Here is a 5,577-nt window from a genome sequence, read left to right on the forward strand (position 1 = left end):
AGAGAGATCCGATTGCCTTCCCTGAGCCCCCGCCCCTCTGCTTATAGCCTACTGATTTAGTTATGGCAGCTAAAATCTCATCTGAGCTTTCAGCTTATGTGACTAGTTCCCAAAGGGCCTCCAAATCAGAGGTGCTCTAGAGGTGGACCCACACCCCCATGGGTCTCACCCTGGATGGGTGGCCTGAGCCTTGAGCCCCCGACCTGGGAGCCCAATGGAGGTGTCTCAGGACACATTGAGTGGACCGGTTACCCCCTGAAGTGCCTGCAAAGATCAGAAACCCTTCTGCCATGAAGGCTTCTTTAACTGGGGCTGGCTCGGCTCCCAGGGTGTCTGCAGGTGTACCCCCATTCTGAGGGAGACCTGTCTGCTCCATGCAGACCCTGCAGCTACGTTGAGCACCCCACATACTCAGTGACTTACAGGCCAGCTGCCATCTCCAGTGCCCCCTTCCCTGATGGGATTTGTTCCAGTCCTCCCCTGAGCCTCACTTCCTGTACACAGGCCTGAGCAGTATCATGAAACATGGAGCCTGGGGCGTTTCTGGCCCCAGTGTGGAGACCCTCTGGGTGCCAAAAGCAAGTCAAAAAGAAACAGATAATTTGAACAGATGGATTGCCAGAAGTGAAATTGAATCTGTGATTTTAAAAAAACCCTGCAAACAAAAGTCCAGGACCAGATGGCTTCACTGGGGAATTCTACCAAACATACGAAGGACTTACACCGATCCTTCTCAAACTCTTCCAAATGATTAAAAGAGGAGGGAACACTCCCAAAGTTATTCTATGAAGCCACCATCACCCTGATACAAAACCAGGTAAGAGACACTACAAATAAACAAAATCACAGGTCAATATCTTTGATGAATATGGATGAAAAATTCTCTACAAAATATGAGTAAACCAAGCCAGCAATACATAAAAGGGATCAAACCATGATCTAGCTGGATTCGTACCAGGGTTGCAAGAATGGTTCAACGTATGCAAAATCAATGTGACAGACCACATCAACAAAAGGAAAGACAAGAATCATACCAAGCTGCCCTGGGAAGAACCCAGTGTCCCACCCCGCCCGCCATTACAGCATCCTGCCGTCTCTCAGGAAAGCCTCCTCTCACATCCCAGGCAGCCAGGAAACTCCAGCCCTCTAACCCTCATTCAGCCTGGGCCTGGCACTTCCCACAGCACAGAGTATGCCTTTCTCCAAAACACAAAGCTGAGCTAAGAGCTCCTGCTAGGTGTGTGTAGAATTTCTGTGATGGAAGGCATGCTGTCAGAGATGTGGGTAATCCTCTTTTGTTGGCAACGATCTGAGCCATAAAGTGGCAGAGATGTCTATAATCTTCCAAGTCTAAGTGAAAACATGCTTTGAAATATGTAAGTCCTTGTTCACAGTCTCGGACAGAAAACTTCACAGGTTTTGGGTCCATCTCGTCCCACCTTTCAGAAAAACTAACCTTATCTTTAATCCAGAAAGCTGTGACAACTCCCCTCCCTTCCAGCATCCCTCTGGGGACCCCTATGACCTCTCCTCTCCAGCCTGCCTTCCCAGGCCCAGCCTTCTTCCCCAGGTACTCCCAGGACCTCCTGTAACCCCATGTGCTTTGAAACTTTCCATCTGTGGCTCCCACCGTCTCACCCTGTGTCCAAACGCCTGTGTGCTGCAATCTAACACTGCTCCCCACCTCTCTCTACAGGGCTTCTGCTGCTCCCCCCTCCACCACCACCCTGCAGGAAGCAGGCGCTGAGGTGGAGACTTATGTGCCAGAGGCTCTCTGGGGAGGGTTCTGTGGGAGACAGCAAGACCAGGACCAGACAGGGAAAAGCTGGGCTTTCAGGCAGTTATGGGAAAGCCTCAGCCAGTTCCGCACAGAGCTCTGGAGCTGGAACTAGCTCGCAGAGGAGCCCTGGTTGGAGCCTGGTGGTAGGGCCTTCAGCCCTTTTCCCATCAAGTCACTACACAGGCTGCCCCAGGGGGAGTTGGAGCAGCACACCAGCGTCCACTCTGGAAGCCCTAACCCTGCAGCCCATTTGCCCACTGCCCTCTTTCTGCATCTTCTTCCTTGGCTTTCCTCTGAACTACCTTTTGCTTTTTCTCTCCAAGTCCTTCAGTTGGGGGCATTACCTGCTTCAGCTCTGCATTCTTCAGGGCTTCCTGGCCCCTGTCTCTGAGCAGAAGCCCAGGCTCCCTGATGACACTGCCCTGCTGTTACAGCCCAGCTTGCTCTGCAGTGCCAAGCCAATCCTATGGCAAAATCAGGGAAGCTCATCTGCTGGGAGCAAGGCCATGTCTATAGTCCCTTCCCTCCAGACTTGAATCCCTGTGGGAGCCCAGTGGCCCACCTGCCTCTGTGCTTTCCAAGACATAAGTGTGGCTCAAGGTTGTAGGGACACCACTTGGCAGGAAGAGCAAGACCTTGGCCATCTTGACAGGTGGGGTGCTCTGCAAAGTTTAGGAACCTCCTCAAACCAAGGGGGCATCTGCTGTTGCCAGGGATGATGTCAGAGTTGTGAGCCTCTGCTGGGGCTGCCTCCTGCTCACTGGAGGGGGACGGATGGAGGAACAGTTCTGTACAAAGAGCATGGGCTTTGGAGGAGGGGCATCCAAGCCAATTGCCCAGCGTGACACTGTTCATCTTTCTGTGTCATGGATATTTACCAAGCGCCCGCTGTGTGTTAGATGCTGGGGTCACAGTGGTGAAGAGCATGAGCCAGTCCCCACTTCAGCGGAAATCCTCACACTGAGGCAGCCTTACTGCCATGGGTGCTCTGAGAGGGAGCTGTGGGTGCACACAGAGGGGTAACCTAGGATCCAGACTAGGGGTTAGGGATGCAGCCTGGAGGACGCAATAAGAATCCCAACCCCTGGTGAGAGAGACCACAGCTGTGTAGCCCTGGGGGAACATACTTGACCTCTCTGAGCCTCCCAATTACACCCATCTGCTGGCCGCTGTGAGGACTAAGTGAAATAACGTAAGTATCATAGTCTCAGGTCCCAATTCATGGACCAGAATTCCAGTGGTGGTCCATGGCGGCTATTACTACTATAAATAAAGGGAGCTACCACTTTCTAGGGCTGAGGAAATTCCCTGAGCTCTGTGGGTAAGTATGAGCTAAGGACTTTGTTCTCACTGGGGTTTGGGCTACTAGGATTCTCAGTCTTGCCCCGCACAGCCACCAATTTGCCATGTGACGCAGAGCAACTTACATCCCACCTCTAACCTTACTTGCATCCTTCGTAACAGAAAGGAGTTGGACCAGAGTCTGTAACTCAAGGCCTAGCTGGAACTCAAGTTGGGGAGGAGGGATCAAGATAGTGGAGTAGGAGGATGTGGAGCTCACTTCTCCCCATAAACACATTTTAAAAAAAATGTACATGTGGAACGATTCTCGGAGAAAACACACTGGAGCCTGGCAGAAGAACTCTCATACAAACAAAGCTGCAAGAAAGATCTCCACGTAACCAGGTAGGGAAGAAAAAAAAAAGATATCAGAATGGGGCCAAATCCCCTGGGAGGGATCTATAAAAGAGAGAGGTTCCGCATGGGTAGGCTCTGGCCCTGGGGAGCCCCCTTGCCTGTTGGGAGGTCCAGTGGGACAGATAGAGGGGCTGGGGTGTATGCTGGCTTGCTCACAGTCAGTGTGAAGACGGACTGGTGCCGACAGCCTCAGCCCATCCAGAACGCCTGCCAGACTGGGCTGCTAGTAAATGCAGCTGCTAGGCGCTGAATCTCAGGCAAATGGGCCCTGGAGGACTCAGTTTAGCTACATGGAGACAGCCTGGAGGGCCTGGGGTGTGGTCTAGTCTGAACCTTGGAGCCTGTCAGCACGCTCATGGCAGGGGCAGGCTTTCTTGGCCTGCACATGGTGGGTGCGGGTCTGGCTACATCCAGCTTTGTCAGAGCGCATACCAGGTGGGGCCACAGTGACTGCCTCAGGTGGACAGCCCCTGGGGGGTGTTTGCAGTGGTTCAGCGTCTCCCACCCCACACCTCAGCTTGAAGTCACGCCTGGGGCACACATGTCCCGGGAGAAACCTGCCAAGGGGGCAGCAGCATCTACCACCTCAATTGCTGCAGCCACAGCACCTCAACCCCCAGCACCAACCTGTCCACACCACAGCCTAGCACTAGGTTCAGACAAACACAATGGAGAAATGGACATGACCTTGGTCTGCTTCTGGGCAGAACCATGGATGCTGCACAGGTGGCATATGGGTTCTGTGACCACACAAGGCTCACCTGCTTCAGTGACTGTCTCTGTTCAGACAGAGCATGCATTCAATGGCAACAGAGCCTCATGGCTTCTACTCCAATAACTTGGGAGCAGACCCCCACCCCTGACAGGGCTACAATAGCCACAAGGGAAAGAGGAGGCCCTGCCCAACATCCATTGCAGGCTCTGGTGACCACAATGCCAATCACACCTGCCGCTAAGGGTGGTGATGGCCAGCACACTCTGAGGAGAGACCCAGATGGCATCCATACCCAACAGCCCTTGCACCAATAATACTGGACTCACCATCTACACGGGGATGGTCCCACATGAAAACAGCTCTTCAAGACCACAGTAGGTAACCAATGCTCCTAAATTCAAAGAGACAGAGGAAGTTAAGTACAATGAGAAAGTAGAGGAACTACTCCCAATTAAAATGGCAAAAATTAAGGAGAAGACTCTAAATGCAGCAAGAGAAAAGAGAGTCAGTTTTTCTCTTGGGAGAAAACTGGAACCTCAAAAAAAAAAAAAATCAGCTGACTTCTCTATACAAACTTGCAGGCCAGAGGGAGTGGCATGTTATATTCAAAGTCTTGAGAGGGAAACAGGTAACCTGGGATACTCTACCCAGCAAGATTATCATTTAGAATAGTCAGAGAGAGAAAGAATTTCTCAGACAAGCAAAAACTAAAAGAATATGACAATACTACATCTACCCTACAAGAAATATTGAAAGATCTTTTCTAGTTAGAAAAGAAATAAGAATCTATAGGAAAGGGAAAATCACAATAGGAAAGGCAAATTAATATAAAGGATTGTTGTTATTTAGTCGCTCGTTTGTGTCTCTTTCATGACCCCTGTGGACTGTAGCCCGCCAGGCTCCTCTGTGCATGGGATTTTCCAGGCAAAAACACAAGAGTGGGTTACCATTTCCCTCTCCATGGGATTTTCCTGACCCAGGGGTCAAATCTGTGTCTCTGCTTCTCCTGTATTGCAGGTGGACTCTTTACCACTGAGCCACTGGCTGTTGCTGCTGCTAAGTCACTTCAGTCGTGTCCGACTCTGTGAGTCACTGGGGAAGTCCCATAAAGGACTGAAGATCACTTAAATAAGCCAGTACATATGTTAAAATGTAATCAAAACTGTACAAGCTATGATAACCACAACAGTAGCAAAAGGATAAACATGAAGAAGTAGAACATCAAAAACACAGAATGTGGGGAGAGGAGTAAAAAAATGTAGATCTCTTAGAATGTGTTTCAGCCTATATGATTGCCAGTCTAAAGTGAGTAGATTCAGTTATGGATTAATATACTTTAAAACCTAATGAATGGGACCTAATTAAACTTAAAAGCTTTTGCATA

The sequence above is a fragment of the Bison bison genome, unplaced genomic scaffold (genome assembly GCF_000754665.1).
Source record: "Bison bison bison isolate TAMUID 2011002044 unplaced genomic scaffold, Bison_UMD1.0 scf7180017864032, whole genome shotgun sequence".
NCBI lineage: Eukaryota > Metazoa > Chordata > Mammalia > Artiodactyla > Bovidae > Bison > Bison bison.